Source organism: Balaenoptera acutorostrata, chromosome 1 (genome assembly GCF_949987535.1).
Source record: "Balaenoptera acutorostrata chromosome 1, mBalAcu1.1, whole genome shotgun sequence".
Classification (NCBI taxonomy): domain Eukaryota; kingdom Metazoa; phylum Chordata; class Mammalia; order Artiodactyla; family Balaenopteridae; genus Balaenoptera; species Balaenoptera acutorostrata.
The window spans coordinates 161,423,938-161,447,671 of NC_080064.1; the positions used below are offsets into that span (position 1 = coordinate 161,423,938).

The following is a 23,734-nucleotide window of genomic DNA, read 5'->3' on the forward strand; positions in this document are numbered from 1 at the left end:
CTTGCCTCAACCGACAAATTCTGAAGTCGAAATGAGTCATAATAAGGATTAGTCAGGGAAGCTTGAATTGAACCTAGTTCTCCTGCACGTGTGGTTCCTTATCAGCCTCCTACTACTTATAATTGCTGGATTCACTTTCTGAAATTAGCAGAGGGGAACGCAAAGCAAAGACAGAGACCTAGCCCCTTGCATTTTTTCTTCCCTGCCTAGAATGGCAGGGTAAGAATAGGACTATAAAAATATAGTATTTGATGATTATTATTAGAGGAAATGCAGAAATAAAACTATGAAGGAGAGAAGATCGATTCTAGCAGATTGTTGTGAGGTTAAAGATATTTGAAGAGGTCCTTTTGTCTTCCGTTTCTCCTATCTTTTAAACACTGCAATCTGGCTTCTGAAGTTAGAAGTCCCTAAAAGCCTTGTTAGCAGTAGTCTGAGTGCCTAGCTCATAGTTATGAGAGTGTGTGTGTGTCTGTGTGTGTGTCTGTGTGTGTGTGTGTGTGTGTCTGTGTGTGTGTCTGGGAGGTGGTCTTTAATCTATTTCAGGTCAGTTTTCCTGAAGGAAGGGTTATATCAACTAGTTGAGCTGATGATTTTACTCTCCTGTGGTGATATTTTATTTATATGTTAAAATGCTTGGAAAGTGATTAATTTGTCAGGGGAACATCATGTTCCTGTAAATTTGCTGAATATGTAATAAAATTGCCATAACACGGATGGGGAAAATGAAGATTTTTTTTTAAAACCAAAATAGCCAAAGGGTCTTCCTGTATTTCCATCAGTTTATATTTACTTGAATTTCTCCCTTTAAAAACAACAGCTTTGAAAGACTCCTTGCTTGAAGTTAAGGGAGACATCGGAGCTGGTGAGGTTAAAAAAAAAAAGGGGGGGGATGGGGAGGAAGGTAATGGAAGAAGAGAGATGGAATGGTGGAATCTGCTGCCTGTTCTCTCTCCCTGGACCAACAATGACTGATACATCCATTAAATTTCAGGCCAGGCTGATTGACTGAGTGGATTTATATAAATTAAAAAATACAGGTCATATACCTTTTCTGATAGACTGTGAATGAGAAATAGGAATTCCTTTAAACCTCAAAGGAGGAAATCCATAGGCGAGGCTTTCGAGTCAATAAAGCACTACAGCATCAACTCTTCTTGCTGTGTTTGTACAATAAGTTTTAGTTAATAGACAAATATTATACCAGCCTTCCCCCTGACTTTTTCCAGCAAGAGGTAATTTGTAAATGAATCCACACGGTGTTGAAGATTTTCCAGCTTTTGTTGCAGTTTGAACTTGTGCTTTCCAGACGGGAAGGAGGCAGAAATCATCCCTTGCTCCGTTTTCTTGGTGTAACGACTGAAAATGGCATTAGTTCAGGAACAATGACTTTTATTCACAGTCATTCTCTCAGCGCCATGTCCATTTGTCCATTGGAATGAGCCACTTATCATGCTTCCAGGTTTTTCCTCTTTCAACATCAAGCGTTATGAAAGGAAAATTCCATTTTTTCCTGGCCCTCCATGACAGGCAGACTGAAGATTGTGGCCATTTGGATTAAAAACATATCCATCACCACCAGCCGGCAGGTTATTACGATGTCTCCTTTGAATATATGAATTTCATACGCTGCCTGTTGGAAGTCTAAGAATGCCAACTTTTTAGATAAATAGTTATCCCACTGCTGATGTACAGCATACTGTTGCCGTATTTTCTCACTTTTACAGCATTCTTGCCCTTATCACCCATTACATAAATCTTTGGCTTTCATACTTAATGAAACGACTAGGGTAGCAACCACCTGTACTCAGTATAGTTAACCAATCATACGCCATCATTTGACTATCATTATTTGGGTTTTTTGCGGCAGCTATTTTAGTAGACCGTCTAGTTTAAATTTGACAGCACATTTGATACAGCAGTGCAGGTAGATACGCAGATCACCTTATTTCTGTGCTACCTATGACCTCAGCATGCGGCCTTCAACTTTGTGAGGTTCCGTGGATAGAAAGATGGATGAATGAATAAAGTTTCCAATGTCAGTTAGTGTTATTATCAGAGCCTGATAACCTGTCAGCTGAATTTTGGAGAGTGGGGAGAAATATGGACATGTGGGGGAAGCCTAGGACAGGAGTGACCATTTCTCAAGAGATCCATTTTTGCTAAACCTCAGTTCCCTGAGTCACCAGAATCTTTGGTTCTTTAGGAATGGAAGAGAGGTATCACTCCATCTCTCCTATAGAGGTTTCTGAAGTGATGAAACCAAACTCCTTACTCCATTTCCCATTTCTTGGATCTCCCCACCATTCAAGTTTATTTCTCACTGTGGACCCTAGCTTCCTTGTCTGTAAAATTCATGCCTATAACTGACCATCAGTTACTGTGAGTTTTATGATTTTCCGGTAAACAAATAGGCCTAGATGTGAGTGTGGGGTTCACATGCAGACATAGATGCTCCAGAAGGAGTCTTGAAATCCTATACATCTAACTAGTTAGCTACTAGGTAAGAATGACTGAGTGTTTTATGAGATGGGCACCACTAATTGTTCCCTTTTCCTGTTTTCCCACAATATTCCTTCCTGGACTTCGGATAAGAACAAGAACTGATCCTGCCCTGTCTGTTTGCCTTCTGGAAGATGGAAGTATGAGCTGTCGTAGGACAGCCTTGCCTTAGCAGCAAACAGAGGAGGCAGGGACTTGGGTTTCTGAGGGTGCGACCCAGCGGCTGCTGAGACTTGAGAACCATTATGATGAATGTCGTGCGTGGTTGATGTAACTCCAGAGAGACGTTTCCCATGGTTCTTGCGTGAAGACTATGCCTCTATTTATAGGAATCACTTTTTTTTTTTTTCCCCAGAAGTGGTCATAATCGCTTTATCTACACCCTCTTGTCTTGTTCTTGTGGTGAGTGTCTAAGGTGGTCCAATGTAGTTAAGCAGTTTCAGAAGTTATCTCTAGCTTGATTTTCCCCCAGACCTGTGTTAGATTAATTGTTATCCATGGGGAATCTGATTGGCGGAATCGGGGGGGGGGATCGAACCTCATTATTTTCTTGCGTAACTTCCATGCAGCCTTCATTCTTAGCATGGTATGTTGACCTCTGAAACGCATCACATTTTCCTTGGAAAAACTTCTTTATTATTTAGCGCCCACATCAATCTTGGCACATAGTAGATACTCACTAAAGTTTGTGAACGGATTCATTTTTTTTTTTTAACATCTTTATTGGAGTATAATTGCTTTACACTGGTGTGTTAGTTTCTGCTTTATAACAAAGTGAATCAGCTCTACATATACATATATCCCCATATCTCCTCCCTCTTGCGTCTCCCTCCCACCCTCCCTATCCCACCCCTCTAGGGGGTCACAAAGCACCGAGCTGATCTCCCTGTGCTATTCGTCTGCTTCCCACTAGCTATCTATTTTACATTTGGTAGTGGATATATGTCCATGCCACTCTTTCATTTCATCCCAGCTTACCCTTCCCCCTCCCCATGTCCTCAAGTCCATTTTCTACATCCGCGTCTTTATTCCTGTCCTGCCCCTAGGTTCTTCAGAACCTTTTTTTTTTTTTTTAGATTCCATTCCATATATATGTGTTAGCATACGGTATTTGTTTGTAGATGCTCACATAGTAGATACTCACTAAAGTTTGTGAACTGATTCATTTAAAGCTTTGCTATAAACAACTAGCATCACCTCTTAATCTCAGGTACTGAGAAGTTAAGGAGCTCATTTTGGGTGATAGTGTGAGCTAATGTTGGTGAAAAATCAGTAGAAGTCAGAATGCATTATCAAAGTGTTTAAACAAATGTAACTCACAACAAATCCCCAAAGTTGAATAATTTTTTTGTGGGAAGCCCAGGTAAGTATGGATTTATATTTCAAAACTGGATGCAGATTTATGTTCAGATTTATTCCAAAAATTAAAATATTTTGTCCCACAGATTTATAGTAACACTTTGGATTTGCATAACACTTTAAGCTTTTCAGAGGTTTTCGTATTTATTTTCTCTTTTGGGTCTCAACATTCATGTGCATTAGATGGTGTGGGCATTAATGAGTACCTGCATTTTAATTATTAGATAACTGAGACATAGCAAATTAATTAATGTATATTAATTATATGTATTGATACAGTTAATTAATGACAAAAGCTAATTGGCCAGGAAGTTCTACCTAGTATCTAGCTGCAATTTTCCATGCTGTGAAATAAGTTAGTTTCTCCTTATTAGAAGGCTCTAAACCTGTCTCAATTAAATAATAATCATCCCTTCTATGGTATAATAATATAAATAATCTAGTATTTTCTAAGTTGCTAGTGATTTTGACTTTTCAACATTATTATCCTTTGTTCTTAGACATTTAAGGGAATGAGCTACTTTTTTTTTCTTTTTATTTTATCTTGGTCCCATCTTTGGTATTGTGGGTTCAAATAGTCATCACAGATAGAGCATAGCACTTAATTGAGTATACAGTTGTTTAAGAAAATTAAAGCATTGAAAAATAAAATCTTTAGAAGATAGTAGTTATAGGTGTGACGACAGTTGGCATATTTAATTGGCTGCTGTAAAGTATTGTTATTAAATCTTTGTGGTTCAGCATTTTGCAGCCCAGAGGACAGAATTTAGATATAGAAAATTCAAGTTCAAGTTCCGGTTCTATCACAGTTCTGTTTCCTCATCTGTAAAATGGAGAAAACACTTGTCTCACAAGACTGTCTTGAGAATCAGTGTGTGACTCTAACTTCTTTTCTCACTGTTAAAAAGAAAAAGAAAAGAAATCCCGATATCTTCTTGGGATATATGAAGTCATATCAATGTTTCTTAAGAACATTATCTTGAGAATTCACCATATTCTTTGAGAAGCGGCAGAATGGAGGACCATCTATGCCATCAGCTTCATGTCCTTGACTAACTGGTGTCTAGTGTCAGAGGTTTGGTATTTCAAGTAATGTCAGACACATGTAAGTCAGACATAGAAAATTATTGTGATGAGGTTTATAACAACGTTTATAAAGAATAATGATGCCTATAGTTGACATAATGCCTTGCAGTTCAGTCATTTATTCATTCAACAAACGTCTGTTAAGTGACAAATTCAAGTAGCTAATATGAGTTCAGCATAGTACAAAGTGCTGAGGATACAAAGTCAAATAGGCTGTAGCCCACGTCTTCAAGGAAAATGTTAATTAAAAAAAAAACTTTTTTGACGTAATTGTAGACTCACATGCAGTTGTATGAAATAATGCAGAGAAACGCTGTACTCTTCACCCAGTTTCTTTCACTGGTAACCACTTGCATAATTATGGTATACAATATCACAACCAGAAAATTGACATTGATAGAGTCCACAGACCTTAGATCTTACAAGTTGCACATGCGTTTGTGCTTGTGTGTGTGAGTTCGTGTGTTTAGTTCTATGTTACTGTCTATGTAGATTCCTCTGTCCAGCACCGCAGTCAAGATCAAGAACAGTTCCATCATAAGGTGTTCGTTTGTTTTGATATTACACTTTATAAAAAATTACACTTCGTCAAAGAAATTTTAGCTTGACCGATTCTCATGTATTATTTAGGGATCACTGGGGGTGTAAAAACCTCTTTTTTTTTTTTTTTTTTAATAAAGTTATACAATTTTTATTTATTTATTTATGGCTGTGTTGGGTCTTCGTTTCTGTGCGAGGGCTTTCTGTAGTTGCGGCAAGTGGGGGGCCACTCTTCATCGCGGTGCGTGGGCCTCTCACTATCGCGGCCTCTCTTGTTGCGGAGCACAGGCTCCAGACGCACAGGCTCAGTAGTTGTGGCTCACGGGCCTAGTCGCTCCGTGGCATGTGGGATCTTCCCAGACCAGGGCTTGAACCCGCGTCCCCTGCATTGGCAGGCAGATTCTCAACCACTGCGCCACCGGGGAAGCCCCAAACCTCTTTTGATGATGCTTATAATATCTATCTCCTCTTTTTCTCATTTTCTTTGCTACCCTCTTACTGCAGGTTTTTCTCATCGTTTATCTTGCTGGATAGAATAGCTTCCTAGTTGGGCTTTAAACACTGTGAGTTCAGAGGTCTGGTCTGTTTTATCAGGTTATACGCCTGAAACATAATAGGGGTGAATGAGTGAGTACACGGGCGCTGCTGCACTCACAGCTGTGTTTAATGAAGGCACAAACCGGGTTATGTCTGTTCTCCTCAGAGATCTTCAGTAGCTTCCCATCACCTACAAAATAACATCTAATCTGCATATTCTAGTATTTCAAACCTTCCACAGTGTGGCCCCAACCTACTCTCTGAACCCATAGCAAATTCCAGATCCCCTATAGCGCTCCGCAGAGCTACCCCCTCCTTCACTCTCCGAGCCTCCCCTGCATGCGCCCACTTCTGGGTCACCCTCCTTCATCCTAAAATGGCCTTTCTCATTCTTGCTCATTGATATCCTTCTGAACTCAGTGCCACCTTTGCAGATAATTTTTATTCACTCTTCCTATACTATGAGATACAGTTCCCATTTAACAGATTCAGCAACTGAGGCTTGTAGATAACATGTCAGCGCCCACAGTTAGTTGACACTAAGTAAGTAATAACAATGTTGGTGGACTCAAAGCCAGGGCATCTAATTAAAGCTCTTATAATCATTTACTAGTTCACCCTGTAGGTTGTTTTGTTTTGTTTAGATCAAATCTCTTAGCAGGTTTACTTTGACCTAAGGAGATATAAAAATAGCTTTTCCGTGTTTAATGCTGTATCTCACAGATTCTCAAGATTGTGTGAACAACACTCTAATTTAGAAAATTTGTGCCCCAGTGTTTAAAGTTCACCGATTTTTGCGGATGTGAATTCATGGTTTCTTCCTTCATTCACCAGCCCGGGCACAGGGTTAAATTTAGGAAGAGAAAGCAATGCATGGTCCTCCTGAAGTGGAGGGTCGCTAGTATAAGTATACACAGGAAAGACAGTGGGTTAAGTGTGGTTGTAGAAATAGGCTCACGGAATTATGGGAATATCTAGGGAAAGAGGTGTCTGGAAAGACTCGCTGGACATGTGATAACTCAGTTGAGGTTTTACTAATGAATAGGAGATGGCTAGTTGTTAGGGGGACAGGGAAAGCGAGATGCATCCCAGAGAGAAGGGAAAGCTGGTTGGTAGGAGGAATTACAAGTTGGCAAGCATTGCATATATATGAGGTACAAGGCAGGGAGGAGTGAGATTTGGGGTCAGAGAGGATGGCCAGCCAGTGAGGGCAAGGTCTGGACTCTTTGGCTAAGGGGCTTGGTTGTCGACCTGTAGAGTGTGTGGAGCCTTTGAAAGAGAGAGATTATAAGTTTGGCTAGATTTGTCTTCAGGAATGTACACAGTTTTATTATTCTGTAGAATCCTCTTTTCAGGAAAACATGAATTAGCTATATAATCATGTCATCTCTCCTTAGCTAAGTACTAAATGCTGTAAGCTTCATGTGTATGAAAGTTAAAGAAGGGAAAGAAATGTGCTCTGTGATTTATTTCCTTTCCTGCTAAGGAATGCCATCCCTGTCTTCCTACTTGAGAAGCAGCTGGTAAATTGGTGATGAAATAATTTTTAAGTTGATTTAAGTTACTCTGCAAGTTTTCTTTCCTGGAAGTTCCTTTAGAATTATACATTTCTTTTGATATGTACCACCTCAGGTTTTATATACTGTACTTTTCCCCTGACACATTTTTATTGGGTTTATACTGATATCTAAACCATATTTTTAAAAATCAGGTGACTCTCCTCTTTTTCTGATTTCCACGTTTTAAATCCTGTTTCCATATTCTATCTCCCATAATATCTACTTCCTTATTCCAAATACAAAAGCAAAACAAACCAAAAAAGTTTAAAAGCCCACTGTGAATTACTTACAATGACACATGACCACATTGCTGCTTACATATTGCCTATTTACTAAAGCCATTCTATCATGTTCCATGTTTGGATGAAGAAAATGAAGAATTAAGTCAGGTTTGCTTTCTTTACTTCCCAAATATGCACAGAATTATTTGGTGTTTACAGTAACAAATATTTCATGTTTTTCAAAACAGAATACAGAGGGGTGGTTATCATTCAGATCAGTAGACTATTATTCACTATGGGCCTAATCTTGATTTCATCCTTTGCCCCATTAATAGGTTAGAAAAAGATCTGGCCTCAGAGATGGAAAGCTGGAATTTGGACTGAGTTCTACCTCTAATTCTGGGTGTCCTTGAATAAGTCATCTGTCTCTCTTCCCTGATCCCCTGGGTCCTTGTGTGTAAATCAGAAGTACAGCTAGATGTTGATGAAGAATTTTCTAGGTCTGGCTATTTAACACCTGGTACAAGGCATAGGAATCGATAGAAACTTCTAGTAATATAAAGTTATTATGTTTAACTTTTTTTGGGGGGGGGCCGCATCGAGTGGCTTGTGGAATCTTAGTTCCCTGACCAGGGATTGAACCCAGGCCCTCAGCAGTGAGAGTGCGGAGTCCTAATCACTGGACCGCCAGGGAATTCCCATTATATTTAAACTTATTGTTCAAAATTTTCTCTTTAGATCAATTTTATCAATAAAATTTACGTATAACAAAACACATATTTTCCATGCATGGTTAGATGAGTTTTGACAAAAGTAATCCATATAACACATACAAAAATATGGTTTAGACATAAGTATAAACAAAGTAAAAAGTGTTAGGAGGAAAAATTTCCTTAATGGCTCTAGCCATTCCCCACCCCTTGCTCCAGGCAACCACTGGTGATTTCTGTCCCTAGAGATTAGTTTTGCCTGTTTTAGATCTTCACATAAACAGAATCTTGGAGTAAGTACTCTTCTGTATCTACCTAGTTTTTGCTCACCAGGGTATCTCTGATATTGTATGTGGACGATCACAGTTTGCTTCTTTTTTATTGTTGACCAGGATATATATATATACACACACACATATATACACATAAACACAAACATATATATAATAACAATTTGTTTTTCTATTCATCAGTGATGGATATTTGATTTGTTTTCAGCTTAGGGCCATTATGAATAAGTGATGATACACATTTGTGTATCGTTCTTTTTGTGGACATATGTTTTCATTCTTAGTAAATATCTAAGAGGGAATTGTTGTGACGTAGTAAGTGTCCGTTTAATTTCATAAGAAACTTCCAAACTGTTTTTCTAAAAAGGTTGTACCATTTTATACCCTGCCAGCAATGTATGCGAGTTCTGGTTGCCCCACATCCTCACCAGCATTTGGTGTTGTCAGTCTTGGAATGTCAGCCATTTTTATGAGTGTGAAGAAAACAAAAATGTCTCTTTAATTTGCAATTGTATTAGAAACTCTAAAAATTATACAGTACAAATTACTGTGTATGATTTAGGGATATCAGAATTAGCATATTCCTTAATGAATATTGAAAATATTGTGTTATTTTATATTTTACCATTTTTAGAATCCCTAATCACTGATATGTGTGTATGACACCCACTGATGTTTCTATAGGATGCGTATATATATATATATATATATATGCTCATGTGTGTGTGTATATGCATATTTATTCTCGTCTCCAGTTTTCTTGTTTATTACAATGTCCTGAACGATTTATCTTCTTTCATAATCTACCATGTCTCTTAAAAAGCAGGCTCTTATTATTGCTAATAGTTGAAAATATCTGTGTACCTAGTTAATCAGAGGATTATATCAGTAAAATGAGAGATTCTTTCCTGAAAATATACATCTTTATATAACAGATTTAGGATTTTTAAAATTGGGTATAAAGATACTACCAGTTCGGTGATGGACTTTACAAGTTAAAGTCTTTTCTACAAAAAATGTATTTATGGGTGATAACCATGTCTATCATGAAAATAAATATTTTGATCATAACCTCTCCAGTGATTTACTGACATTGAGGGGTTGATATCCTGTAACCCAGCTAGTGTTCTATGTGACTGGGTTAGAGATCAAAAGGGTAATGCTTCTAATATTCATGGAAGAATTAGGTAGTAAGCTAGTTGACTAAACGTGTAATCAAAACTTCTCATCCTAGGATTCAAACAATGGCTTTTCTCATTTTGTAATGTATGCCTGTGGATCTTTGTGTACTATTGCCTTTAGAGATAACAAATTTTCACAGAGTTAGAAAGCAATAAAATACACTTAACAGTAAATCTTTACTGAGTGTAGTTTAATCTTTCTCTGATGCAGAAAGCACTTTATAATTTTATAGCTCCACATTATTGTGAATGCCAGTTATTATATTGGCTAAGAGCAGAAGTGATGTTGAATCAAAACTATGTGCTAATAGAATCTCGGACTGGGAGAGATGGATGTGTGTTTACCCATATACATCCCTTTATTTTAAATTAAATATGATTTTTTGCCATTCTCATTTCCTCCTAGGTTTCCCCCCAGCTTCCCCTCCCCACCCCCGCCCAGGCTTCTCTACTTTTTCTGAATTTATACATCACTCTCAGTTTCCTTAACAAAATTACAGTTTCAGGCTTTCTCTATGTGAAAACCATGACAAAGTGATTTTATAGCCAGTTCTGAAAGTGACTAAACTTGACAATTGTATTTTATGACAACCTCTGCTTTCGTGTCCCCGGCCTACTTTTATATCAGCTTTTTTTTTTTTTACCCCAAATATGAACAATTTCGTATCTCTGCATTGGTTGAAAACAAATCCCTTTACCAGGAAGACATTTTAATGGAGAAGAGCATGCTTCCCTTAAGTCACCAGAGCCTTTACACCTTAACTCTGTAATATTCAATTTCTCACTCACCAAGAACCACAGCCTTTTTTTTTTTTTGGTGGTTTGTGTTCCTAGGGGTTGGGGAAGAATTAGTATTATGGAACTAAACCAGATTAGGGGGGAATGTGAATTAGATTTGGTAACAGATGGTGCTGTGGAAATTAAAGGTTCTTTGCGAATGGAAGCGACAGCAGCTTGTTTCTGTTCTCTCAGTCTCTCTGTTCATGCACTTGATAGACGGGTATAAATCACAACAATCCTGTCTTGACAGCCAATTTCGAGAATTTGATCTGGTTAAAGACATGGCTTTCGTGCTCCACTCCCCAAAACCTGCTTCTACTTTATTTTTACACAGCACCTTGTCATATTTAGAAAAACAGACTCACCTGCCTCTCCTTAATGAAATTTTTCTTAATTACAGTTTTAGCTCTTTAGTGTTAATTAATTTTCCATTCAGCCTGAATTTTCATAATATCTCTGAGGGATTTTTCCTTCTCTTTTTTTCCGCACCGTTTTTACTCATGCATATGCTTTTGTTGTTTCTAAAGATGCTTTTCACTGTCAGAAGTTCTTATCAGAGACACTATCTGAGAATCCTAATTACCAAAATCATTATTTGGAAAGAGAAAAGCTTTCACGGGAAGTAGTAAAGTTATCAAATCAGAAAAATTTTTAGAGGTGTCGGAAGCAGTCACCCAAAGAGCAGTTATTTCAACAAAATTGCACGAAAAGGTGAGTGACCAGCCTTTTTTTTTTTTTCTTTCTCTTTTTGGCTGATAAGAGCTGCAGAAATGTCTGCTCCATCAGCTAAAATAAACCCCACCAAGTAAAAACATGTGACCACAATGTGGCCGAACCAGCTTGCGTCTGTGTTGACCTGGTGAGGATCTAGGAAATGTGAATTAAAGTTCAGAGAATCTAAATGAGAGACTAGAAATTCCAAACACATTGGGTGGACTCTTTACAGCCAGGCCCTCAGGTCTGACCAGCTCGGGAGAAAAGAACTAAAGTTGCCTCTGACACATCCACGTGGCATTTGGGCGCACAACCTGTCAAGGAAAAGGACATAGAAGAGAGGAGGAAAAAAAAAATCACTCCAGAAACGAAGATTCTTTGAGCGAGCAACTAAGAGTTGGTAGAAATGAAGCTTCCTACTGGCAGTCAAATCAAATGTAGTAACAACTCAAGGGCTCCCCGCTGCTTGCTGACAGCGTGGTGTCACACACTGGGACAAACATTCACTTAAACGCTGATTGCAGAGAATTGCCCTTTCTGCCAACGCCTCCCACCAAAAACGTAATGAGCAAAAAGAGAACCATTTCTAGGAAAAAACCAAGAGTCCTGCTTCCTGGATCCCACCAGATGATCGTGGCACTGTTTGGCCTTCGGTCACCCGCTGGGAAGGATTCCTCAGTTGACTGTAGTTGCTGTGGTTGTGTTGTTATGTAGCAGGTTGTCGGCTGCGTACTTTTTCTTTCTCCTGAAGCACGTACATGCGCGCGCACGCGCGCGCACACACACACGCACACACACGTGCACTGCCCTAACCGTGAAACTTGGCTAAGTGCAGTAGCAGCCAAGGAAACAAAAGGAAGTTTGGGAAGTGTGCTTTCATGCAATAGCCCTTGCTCTCAGTCTCATCTGAGTCACAAGCCAGCATGGGTTTTATTGGAGTAAAATCTTGGGTTGGCCAAGAAGTTCGTTTGGGTTTTTTTTTAGGCCAACCCAGTAGAATTTTTTTTTTTTTTTTAATGGCAGCAGTTATTTTAGAAAGCACGTGGGCGCATCCTGCCATTTGACCAGGGAGGATGAGGGTCAGAGTGTGGTAGAGACCGGCCTCAGGTCACACAGCACTGGGTCCCCGGCTAGAACCACATTGCTCCTCCCTCTAGCGCTGTTAAGAAGACACAGTTTGCTGAGAAATGGAGGAGAAGACAGACAAGGTGTCAGAACCCTGGTGTCCTACATTTTTTAATCAGTTTTTCAGAATTGAGACTAAGAGTCAGAAATTTTTCTCTGCACGTTTATCTTTGGACCTTTGAATGACAAACCACAAGCGAGTCCTTCCGATCTGAAATCCCGGCCTCTCTGTGGCTTCCATTGTCTTCGCTGGATGGTGTCCCACTGCTGAATAATCTCTTTTACAAAACCCATAATGCTGCAGAACAAATCCTTCGTCATTTCCATGGCTTGAATTAAATATATATGTTATTTTTCATTGCCTGCAAGTAGTGGCTTGGGTGTTTAAGCTTCACCTTCTCTTCAGGCAACTAGCTCAATGAAATGTTTTCTTTTAAAGAAAGAAGACAGAGGAAGGAGTCTTAGGATTAATAATTAGCTGATTTCCCCTCCTCCACACCGCCCCCCCACTCTCCTACTTCAGCTGAACAACACCTCGTACCAACAGAATATCATGTTAACCTCTGCTATCATAGATCACCCCCAGACCAGCTGCTTTTGCATCCAGATGTTAACTACTGCAAACTAAGCTATTAAGTTAAAAGTATAAATATAGTTTAACCGCTGTCCAACAGGGAAAGATGTGGTTTATTATCTGTGGCGGTACGATGAATCTCCCTCTCTAACATAGAAATGTTCCAATATGCTCGAAGCAACCTTTATTTCAACGGTGATTCCTCCTCAGCAGCTCAGCTTTCTCACCACTGTGATTCACCCAGTTTCCGGGAATGTTTCAGAGTTCCACTCCAGAGGAACTGGCCTATATCTATGGAGGCAGCTGGCTTATTGGTCATTGTAATTGCTTTTGCAAAACATTTTCTTAATGAGTAAAGGGTGACATCAATACGATGATCTCAATATCCTTACATCAACTCCTGGTAGCATTCTTATTTCGTCTTCCAGCGTAGCAAAGAGAATAGGAAAGGGAGATTCAGGCAGCCTGAGCTTTCACTGACCTGGATTTGATTTGTGAACTCCATCACTGGAGTGTGTGTGTAAAGCATCTATATTCGATTTTTAATTTGTAAAGATCAGTGCATAGACTTTCTATGAGTTGAATGTCTATTTATTTCTCCTCTAGCGAGATGCCTTTAGAAGGTCTTCATTTAGCTGTCAGTCCCCCCGCTGGCGTGTCGGCTTTTTCTCTTCGGCGTGCTCCTTGACTGCTTGAAAACGGAATTGTCTGAACACAAGCAAACTTTATTGATCCATATTTCTGTTTGAAAGACCAGAGATTTGTAGAAGGAGGAGACTATTTTTTTTTCTCTAGAAAGCTTACTGCAGAGGAGGTCTGCTCATGGCGTAGTAAATCTCTAAGACCGAATAAATGTTACATTCAGCATATATCATAAGCTTCATTTTGATGATTTATCTTAGATCTTAGGTAGTTTTTTACCCCATACTCACCGTTTGTTTTTCTGGCAGGGTCCCCACCTTGTGCCCAGGGCTGTTTCACTCTACCCTGGAGATAGTGATCCGGTCAACACTTGGGCATTTCCTACATCAAGATGTAGAGTACACGATTCTAAAGCCCTTCTGGGCCTCTGGCTTTTGGTCCCAGGGGAGTAACTTGTGTAAGGAAAGAACTGTCCTTAGGGATTGAAGATAAAATGCTTGTTTCGCATCTCTTGTGCATCTGAGTCGCTGACTAGACAGTTCTTGACGTTGTCTTCTAATATCCATAGGTGTCCTGGACTTGGGCAGTTGTGAGGATATAGTTAATTAAGCCGCATTAGGGCAAATATACACACTTGTTAAAACACTTAATTTGCCTCAGTAATATTGATTACATGGCAGAAGTTTGTTTAAACTGAATGGTATTTTTTTCCCCTACTGTTACAGTCCTTGAGTGCAATCTGTATAATAGCTAATAGCCATCATCAGTTAAATATCATGTTAGTTGTAAAGTAATGTCATAAGAATTGATTTGGACTTGGCAGTGGAGGAGAGCTCTCCCTTCAAAGCCAATGTAGGTGATTAGCCAGAGTTTTAAGCAGAATCATGGTTCATATAAACTGTGTATATTTTATAGACTTATAGCTGCTCTATATTACATGAGAGCCCATTATATTAAAGAAAAGCTCAGACGGTTAATTATGCAAAACATCATGTATGCAATTACCCAGCATTATTATGCATTTAACAGTCTTATTGATTTGCCAGTAGCTCGCTTACTGTATTTAGAGCTATAAACAAGGGAGGCGCACCCCCAGATTGACATAGGTCCAAGAAAACAAGCTAAGGATGAATTACACTAGTAAGCGCTCCTGCATCAGATCAAATCCTTCAATACAGAAACTGTCAACAACTGTAATGAGCAACACATTGTGATATCACAGGACCATTTCTTTTCCCATTAATAAAGTTTATCAACCAGGAAGCATCAGAAATCACCTGGTAACGCAAACTGAAGCAATTGCAATTTCCTACATCTAAAATAGTCTGGATAGCTTAACAAGGCACTGGGCAGTGGCCTCTGGCTGGAATGATACAGTAAGATAGGATGCAGGCACTTTCTAACGCATACACTTAGAACACCCCCAGTGTGAATAGCGCATTTCTCTTTGCTGAAAAGGAATGGAATCCATTTCCCTTCCTTTGTTTTAGGGACAACAGCAGGAGGAAAGGCACAAGGTTTTATAGGTCTTTCTCTATATCCGATTGGATGGCCAACCATCCTGGATTGTCTGGACTAAGGAAGTCCCAGGACATGAGACTTCAGTGATTAAATCAGGATAGTCGACCAACCTAATTTCAGAGCAAAATTGAACACTGGAGCCCTAAAAGCAGATAGGGCTTCAGCAAGGTCCTTCCTGGTCATGGTTTAGCCCTAGGTATGAAATTATATTCCTGGGGTGCTTTCAACGACTGGCCAGAAATGAGTTCCAAGTCTCCTGTTTTTATTTGTCCTAAACTTCTTTGCTTAGTGTAGCACGCGTGGCCCTTGACAGAACTGGGAAAGCGTTCAGCTTAGATAGAGGCTCCGATTTGTTACTTGAAGGAGCTGGCCCCTGGTTCCCACACAACTTAGCTACATCTCTTGTCAACAACTCAAGCATCAGCTTTGTGGGGAGCTGTTTGCTTACTCTGGTTCTTGACAGAGTGAGTTGCAAAGAGTCTTTTAGACTAAACGCACAAGTTATTTGTTCAAAGAATCAAGAAGCGGCATCACTAAATCATTGTGATCATGTTATGCAGACCTCTGTTCCATTAGATGGGCCTCCACGTTTATTAAAGAAGACCTAAAATAGTATCTAAGTGTGTGTGCATATGTGCGCATGTGTTTTAATCTTTCTGGCGTGTGGGTCAGGATTTACAATTCCTTCTTTACAATTAATGGTCTCCTTCTGTTAGGTTAACCAGGCAGACCTGAAGATATTTCTTATTAAAAGAAAAAATCCTCTCTCTTCCTTCCCCAACTAAGCCAGTGTACCTTAATGCAATGATGATATGTTAGACCCAGCAGTTGTCAAAGCAGCGTATTACTGTGATGCCATAATGACACCCTGTCTCTGTAAAGTAGTCATGTTTTCTCAAATCACACGTTGCACCGTTGATTTCTGACATGACACTTCATTCGGTTGCTTTCTCTTTCTTCAGCATCACCATTCTTTGACAATAGCAGCTGGTGCCCATTTTGTTACTAAGTGATTCACGTTTTGCCACTTTACGAGAGTGCAATTAGTTGAAGCAGGAGAAAAAAAAAAAAAGCTCATTGTAAAGTGGCGTGCTTGGAGTTGTAACTCAGACTGCCAGCGGAGCTGCTGGGGTCATGAGCTTGGAAGCCTGGGCCTCGGGGAGCTGCTGCCTTAGTCTTGGAGGTTTTCTTCTTAAAGCATTAAAACAAAACCCAAAACCTATAGGCTAATAAAAGCTTCTTATTTTTTGAAACAAAAATACTTAAATATTCAATCTGGTGATTTCGACAGGTAGAAAACCGACCAATCCTTATAACTTCATTCCTACTTTGGATAGGTTAAGTGATGAGCGATAGGACTTTCGATAACCTTCCTTTCCAACCCTGAAATTCTCTGATTCAGTGAGAGAACTAAGGATTCTGTCTTCTCTCTCTCTCTCTCTGTCTTCTCATATTTGTAAGCTTGCAGGTTTGCTGGCTCCATTGTTGTTATGTAAAACTTTGAGATATAAATTGATAAAGTGTTTGGAATTTATAATGATGATGGGTACCTTTTCGGGCCCTTAAGGATGACAAGGAAGAAAATAAACTAGTGAGTTGTTTAGTTGTCATTTATTTAGCCTATTAGGTGTCTGTCACTGAAATAGGTATAATAAAATTTCAAAAAATCTTTCCTTGGTGTTAAAATCAGGAAGGCCAAAGAAGAAGATCTGTACACATGTGTTGCATTGATGCACCACTTTTTTTAGGAGGGAAATAAAGTAGCAAATGAACTCAAGTTTGGTATAAAATTCAAAAGATGAAATGCAGCTGCTTATTACAAACTTTTATTGGATTGGCCAAAATGTTCGTTCGGGTTTAGGTAAAACTAAAAGACACATTTTTAACTTTCACGAAGAACTGTTGAACAACGTATTCACTAACCGAACGAACTTTTTGGGCAACCCAATAGTTTGGTGAAAGGGTTAATAATATTTAATCATATATAAGCCTATGGAACGTAGGCTTAAGTCCCTTCTGGGAAATGTAGACCACTCTGGACACCTACACATTGCCCAGAAATTCACAGCAATTCACTCACAGTCATACATTTACCTGGATCTAGGTAGCCTCTCTCTGAAAACAAGCTTGATAATTATAATATAAATGGAATATTAACTTACAGATTATCTTGTTTTCCCCCTCCAGCAGCAACTTATTGATTCTTCTTATTTTTGTCTGTCACTTTCTCCCTATACATGAACACCTGTACGTACAGTTAATCAACTGTCAAAAATTACATTTTTAAATAGTCCAGCAACCAAGAAGCTTTATCTGCCTGGTCATTAGTATCTAACACCAAAGATAAATTTTACTCTTGCTAATAACCCTTAAGCAAGGCTGGGCGAGAAGTTCCTATGTTGAAGCAGGATCATCAGAATTTATATATAAATGTATATATATGTATAATATATATAATAGAACATATATAGAATATATATAGAATACAGAAGACTATATCTCAAACTGTATTGAAAATACTTTCTAAAGCACTGCAATGTCCCTGGCCTCTGGAAAGCTGTTATATCCCTCAAATTTAGTTTCTTATAAAGAACATAAATGTTGTTCTTGACATGGTTGTTTCTCCGTCCAGTTTATTCTCAGGGTGTTCACTCAGAGAAGATTTTTAGAAAGTTGCTTCTCTTTTTCCCTTGTGTCTCCCATCATTTCTCTTAAAATAATAAAATAAAAGCAACTCTACAGAGCCTTTAAAATAAATATTTCCCACATTTTCCCAACACATGTTATTTCTGTTCATAATTCTTAACTAAATTTAGATTTTTATTAATCCAATGTGACCTAAAATTTCTGCGTTAACAGCACAATGTGGAATTGGGCTTATTCTCTTTGGCTCCAGATAAAGCCATCATCTTGGAAATGGCTCTTTCTGACAAAAAGGTGTTCTTTTGAAATAAAGTCTTATTCACTACATTCCTCTTAGAGTTAATGTGAATTTTAGTGCCTCTAATTTTAGATTGAAGTGCAGTCTAGAATAAAACCCACCAGCTGACAATTGAATTTATAGATAGTTGTGAATATCTCAGGCTTGAATAATAGAGCTGTAGAATTTCAGAGACAGAGAGGGAGAGAATTAAGACCCACTGTAGTTTTAGGGTATAATGTAATGGTGTCTAGGAAATGTTCAGTGTAATGAGCTAAGTAGTAATTAGGAGACAACTGTGTTCTTTCAGATTCTGTTTCGGTGTCACTCCAAACCCTGGGGAGGGTGACTCAACGGGGTGGCCTTGTAGCCAGCGTGGTGGCTTCTTCAGCCACTTTTCCACTCATGGGTGAGTGTGAATGTCATAGAGCCTCTGTGTGTGCCAGCTCTACCCCTCTGTGCTTGGCTATTTAAAATCATCAGTGAACACCTTGAAAAACTCTCTGTTGGCTTCAGGACATTTCCGCACTGGACTTTGGAGTCAGCCCTGAGTTGAAATCCCGACTCTTCCACTTCCAAACTGTATGACTTTCAGGAAATTGTTTGATGTCTGAGGCTCTGTTTCCTAAAGAGTAATACCTCCCTCACAAGGTTGTCTTGGGGATTAAATGAGGTAATATTTGGAAAGTACTCAGGTCAATGCCTGACATGTAGTAAGCACTTGATAAATGGCAACTCTATTATTATTTCCACTGGGCAAAAAGGTATTCATTAAGGAAGCAGTTCATGTCTGAGAAGAAACATAGAAAACCTACAGCACCGATCCAGCATGTTCACTTTCCTTTACAGCTACAATGGCCAGACTTGTGTAGAAGAGATTGCCACTGTCCAAAGGCTTCCCCGACCACTTGAACTTCCTGAATTTTCTTGCTTCCATCCAGATTATTGCAAAGTTAGGGGCTGAGATTTTCGAGGAGACAGCTGGCTGGAGACACCCAATTTTTCAAAGACCTTAACAACATGCATTTGACACATAAACATTTGGTGACTTTGCAAATAACCCTTCCATAAATAGGAGGGTGATTCCTGGCCTTGTTTCTCAGTCAAGAGTTCTGCACATTTTAGAAGTCCATGAGAAAACGCCCGAGGGAAAGAAAATTGGGATAAAATTGAACAGAGACAATCCAAGAAAAGAGAGAGAGAGAAAAGAAGGCCCAGGGAAAGCGTGGTCTGTTTTGTGATCAAGCAGCTCAAAGCAACTCTCCTTGGGAAAAAGAAAAAATGATTAAGAAATGGTGCCTCGCAGGCAGATGGCGAAAGAGTTCATTGTCGTGGCTGTGAGAGATTCAGTGCCGGAGAGAGGAAAGGGGAGCGACCGTGTTTTAGTACCCTAACAACTTCTAACTGTAGTCTAAGATCATAATGTATGTGCGAGCAGTCCAGTAATTATAAGGTAATAAGTGAAGTGGTAGAGTAAGTGCTTTAAATTAAAAGGAATTTGCAGGGCTGCTGTAAGTCAGTGCCGACCCGCTTTCTTTCAAACGTTGACTTGAGGAAAAGTGCTCAGCCCAGGGTGCAAGCTGGGAGACAAGGAGAGCGATCTATTAATTACAGAGCTCATTAACAGTGACGGGGACAAGGCAGCAGATGCTGCGGGAGGGAGCGGACGCCCGGTTCAGGCTGGAGGGGGCTATTTTTTCTTTCACTAGTTGTTGATGAAAGGACAACACAAGTGGGTGGGCGAAAGCAAGAAGATATTTTTGTGGATTTCTCCTTCCTGTTTGCTTTCTTCACATCCTGAGTTTGCTTTACTTTAGAAAGAGGCACAAAACTTCCAATGGGGAATCTGCTAGGAAAGAGGCAAATTCTTGCTCTGGATGCTTTGCTCTTGAGACCGCCTTCTCGGAACCGTTCAGTGAACATTCCCTGATAGGAAATAACCATATTTTTCTTCTTTTGAAAGTAACAGAACAGTGGGGGAAGGGGGCACCCGGAGGAGAGCATGAAATTTGTGCAGTGATAAAATATCATTAGATTTATAGTGAAAGAGATAATTGCATCCCTTCGGTTATCCTGTGACTACTCCCCCAAATTCGAGTGAATGACCATTACCCTGTGGGATTCCCATAAATCAACTTTCCACTGGGAAGCAATTATCTAAGTTTGTTTCTCAACTGTCACCTCTTCTTTCTATAGTGGGCTCTCAGAAGGTTCCTAGAGACTTTGCTAAAAGGGGTTTTGCACTATGGCGAACCGGAAAGAAAATAGGACCAATTATATCTTTTCATCTAATTACCTCTTCCGAAATTTAATCACTTACGGGTCTGACAAAGTAAGAGGGGCAGTCTGTTTCTTCTAGATAAGAGAGAGAGTTTGTTAGATTAGATGCTTCATCATATTTCCTTTTAGGAGGTATGATGTTAAAAGACCAAAGGAAGGGGAGAAAAAGAGACCATCGCAAATCTCATTTTTTCAGGGCAAAACTTGATACATCCTTACTTTGCTGAATATGAAGTATCAGGTTTATGGATTCACAGGTATACTGAAGGCTCAAATGGCTTTTAGTGATTCCTCTCTTCAACAGTGGCAAATCGCACATGCAGACACGGACACATGTAAACACATGTACATATTTATTAATCAATGCTGGTGATCATTTCACTGTTTTGTGGGCTCTAGGAAATAATCCTTAAATATTGGCTAGCATTTTATCCTTGATGTCTTTCTGTATCGCTAAATGTCTAGGAAATAGAGCAATTTAATTAAAGAGGCAACGTGATTGAGGATATATTCCCTGTGTGTCTTAGATCAATAAAAGACACAGTTATGCTTATGGAAGCGTGCTGACAAACAGTAATTACAGAGCTGAGGAATCATCTGTTCGGTCTTGACAATAAAAGTTTAGTTCTGCTCATAATAAAATGACTGCAACATCAGAAAATGGAAGAGAAAAGTAGAGTGAGGATAAGGGTAATTTTAGAAGTGATATGGACTTTGCAAATTACTCCTCTTCCCTGGCTAAATTTAGAATCTAGAGAGTTGATTTAGATATTGACAGTGGTTCTTGAAGAGAAAGGTAAAATGAAAGGAACTGGATCTGTTAGAGCTTTTGTTTATGGCCTGTCTGGGCACTTTGATGTAACCCTGTCACGCCCTTATGCTGATTACCTTGTTGTAGAACAAGAGATATTGACTAGAGAATGATGTGTAGTCCCTAGTTCTTATGCAGCACTCTCAAAGAGCAATGTCTTTAACGTATGAATTCTTCTCTCTTTTTTTTTTTTTTCTCCTTTCGATCTTTTTTTTCACTTTCTCTATTTTTTCACCTTCTCTTTGTTTCTACCTCTTTTGGTATCTGTGTTTGACACTCTCTCCTCTTTCTCTCTCTGTTTGCACCTCCCTAAACCTCAGGCTTCTCTGCAGAATGTCAAACAAAGATCGACACATTGATTCCAGCTGTTCGTCCTTCATCAAGACGGAACCCTCCAGCCCGGCCACCCTGACGGACAGCGTCAACCACCACAGCCCAGGTGGCTCTTCAGACGCCAGCGGGAGCTACAGTTCAACCATGAATGGCCATCAGAACGGACTTGATTCGCCACCTCTCTACCCTTCTGCTCCTATCCTAGGAGGTAGTGGGCCTGTCCGGAAACTGTACGATGACTGCTCCAGCACCATTGTTGAAGACCCCCAGACCAACCAAGTGCGAATACATGCTCAACTCGATGCCCAAGAGACTGTGTTTAGTGTGCGGTGACATCGCGTCTGGGTACCACTATGGGGTAGCATCCTGTGAAGCCTGCAAGGCATTCTTCAAGAGGACGATTCAAGGTGAGTGAGGGTTGCACCTGGCGATACCCACCCTCCTCCAGCCTCATGTGATGGTTGGTTGGTTGGTTTTCGTGGTTCTGGCCCTTGTTAGTCAAGTTGTGCATTCTTAATTCTATCTTGAGTACAAAATAGAAATAGATGAAAATTGATAGTGGAGGGTTTGTAGAATAGACTCCCCACCCCCCCACCCCCCCATCCCCGCATATGCTCCCTATCAATTCCGCGTTTACTATCAAGCTCTAAAGATGGAATGATAATAAGCTATGGGTGGAGTTTGAAAGAGCACAGCTGTTATTAGAGCAGTGGGGGTCTGGATAGCCACTGAACCGATGCGCACTGGACAAATAGTGCTTTTACCTCTTCTGTTCTTCGTATAGCTGAAATGATAAATATTTTAGACCAGTGGTTTTCAAAGTAGAGTGTGCATCAGACTCGCCTGGAGAGCTTGTGAAAATGCAGATCACCCACTCCCAGAGCTTCTGATTCATTAGATCTGTCTTGGGTAGGGGGTCTGAAAATTTATATTTCTAACAAGTTTTCAGACGATGCTGATGCTGGTCCAGGAACTACACTTTTGAGAATCACGTCTCTAAACAAATTTAATTTTCTACGCCCTTCCTTCTTTTCCTGTGGTTGGATGTACTTTCCCCACCTTTTTAATAAATTTGTATGAAAAAGCTTCCAAACTGTACCAAAATATAAAATATGCTTCCAACGTATGTAAGACATACCCAAACCTTTATAGATCTCCGGATTTATAAATAACAAGATTATTTCCCACCGAAAAATGTAGAAAAACATGACTAAAATTTGTATGTGACCCTTTAAACTAGGAATCCACAAATACAAAACTCAGCTCCTTTTCAAAGCTATAGATATATATCTTACAGAAAATTACATTTCACTTGTTTAGATCCTTTGTGATACACTTTGGAAGAAAATAGAGGAAGGAAAGAATCATTGTTTATTGAGGATCCCCAGCACACCAGTGATTCTATTCTGCTCTGCTCCGTGGTTTACAAAGCGTATCTTCTGGGAATGTCCTGGCGGTCCAATGGTTAGGACTCCACGCTTTCACTGCTGAGGGCCCGGGTTCACTCTCTAGTCAGGGAACTGAGATTCCACAAAGCACGTAGCATGGCCAAAACAAAAATACCCAAAATGTATCTTCTTAACCAGTTATAGATACAAGTGTGTTTTCCCTCATGTCAGTGGTTCTCAACCTTGCAGGCTCACAGGAGTCACCTGGAGACATAAAAAAAATACTGATGCCTAGGCTCATACCTCCAAATTCAGAATTAATTGGCCTTGGGTGCAGCCAGGGCAAGCGGGGATTTATGAAAGCTTCCTAGTTAATGCTTCATCTAAAGCCGAGGTTAAGAACCACTGCACTATACTGTGCTGTGTTCTGTGACAGTGCTTTTGAAAGTGTGGCCGCTCTCAGTATCACCAGGGAATTTGTTAGAAATGCAGATTCCCATCCTTCATCCCAGATTACCTCCGTCAGAATCCCTGGGGGAGGGCCCAGCAATTCGTGCTTTGCCAAGCCCTCCAGGTGACTCTGATGCTCACCCGAGTTTGAGAACCACAGCTCTATTACCGTGTTGCTGCTGATTTACCGCTGACAACTCTTCTTTGTCGT

At 39.7% G+C, this 23,734-nt stretch overlaps 1 pseudogene; it reads left to right on the plus strand.

Annotated features, from left to right (window-relative positions):
- LOC102999705 (estrogen-related receptor gamma-like) overlaps window positions 1-23,734 on the plus strand; it is a 192,151-nt pseudogene that overhangs the window by 21,050 nt on the left and 147,367 nt on the right.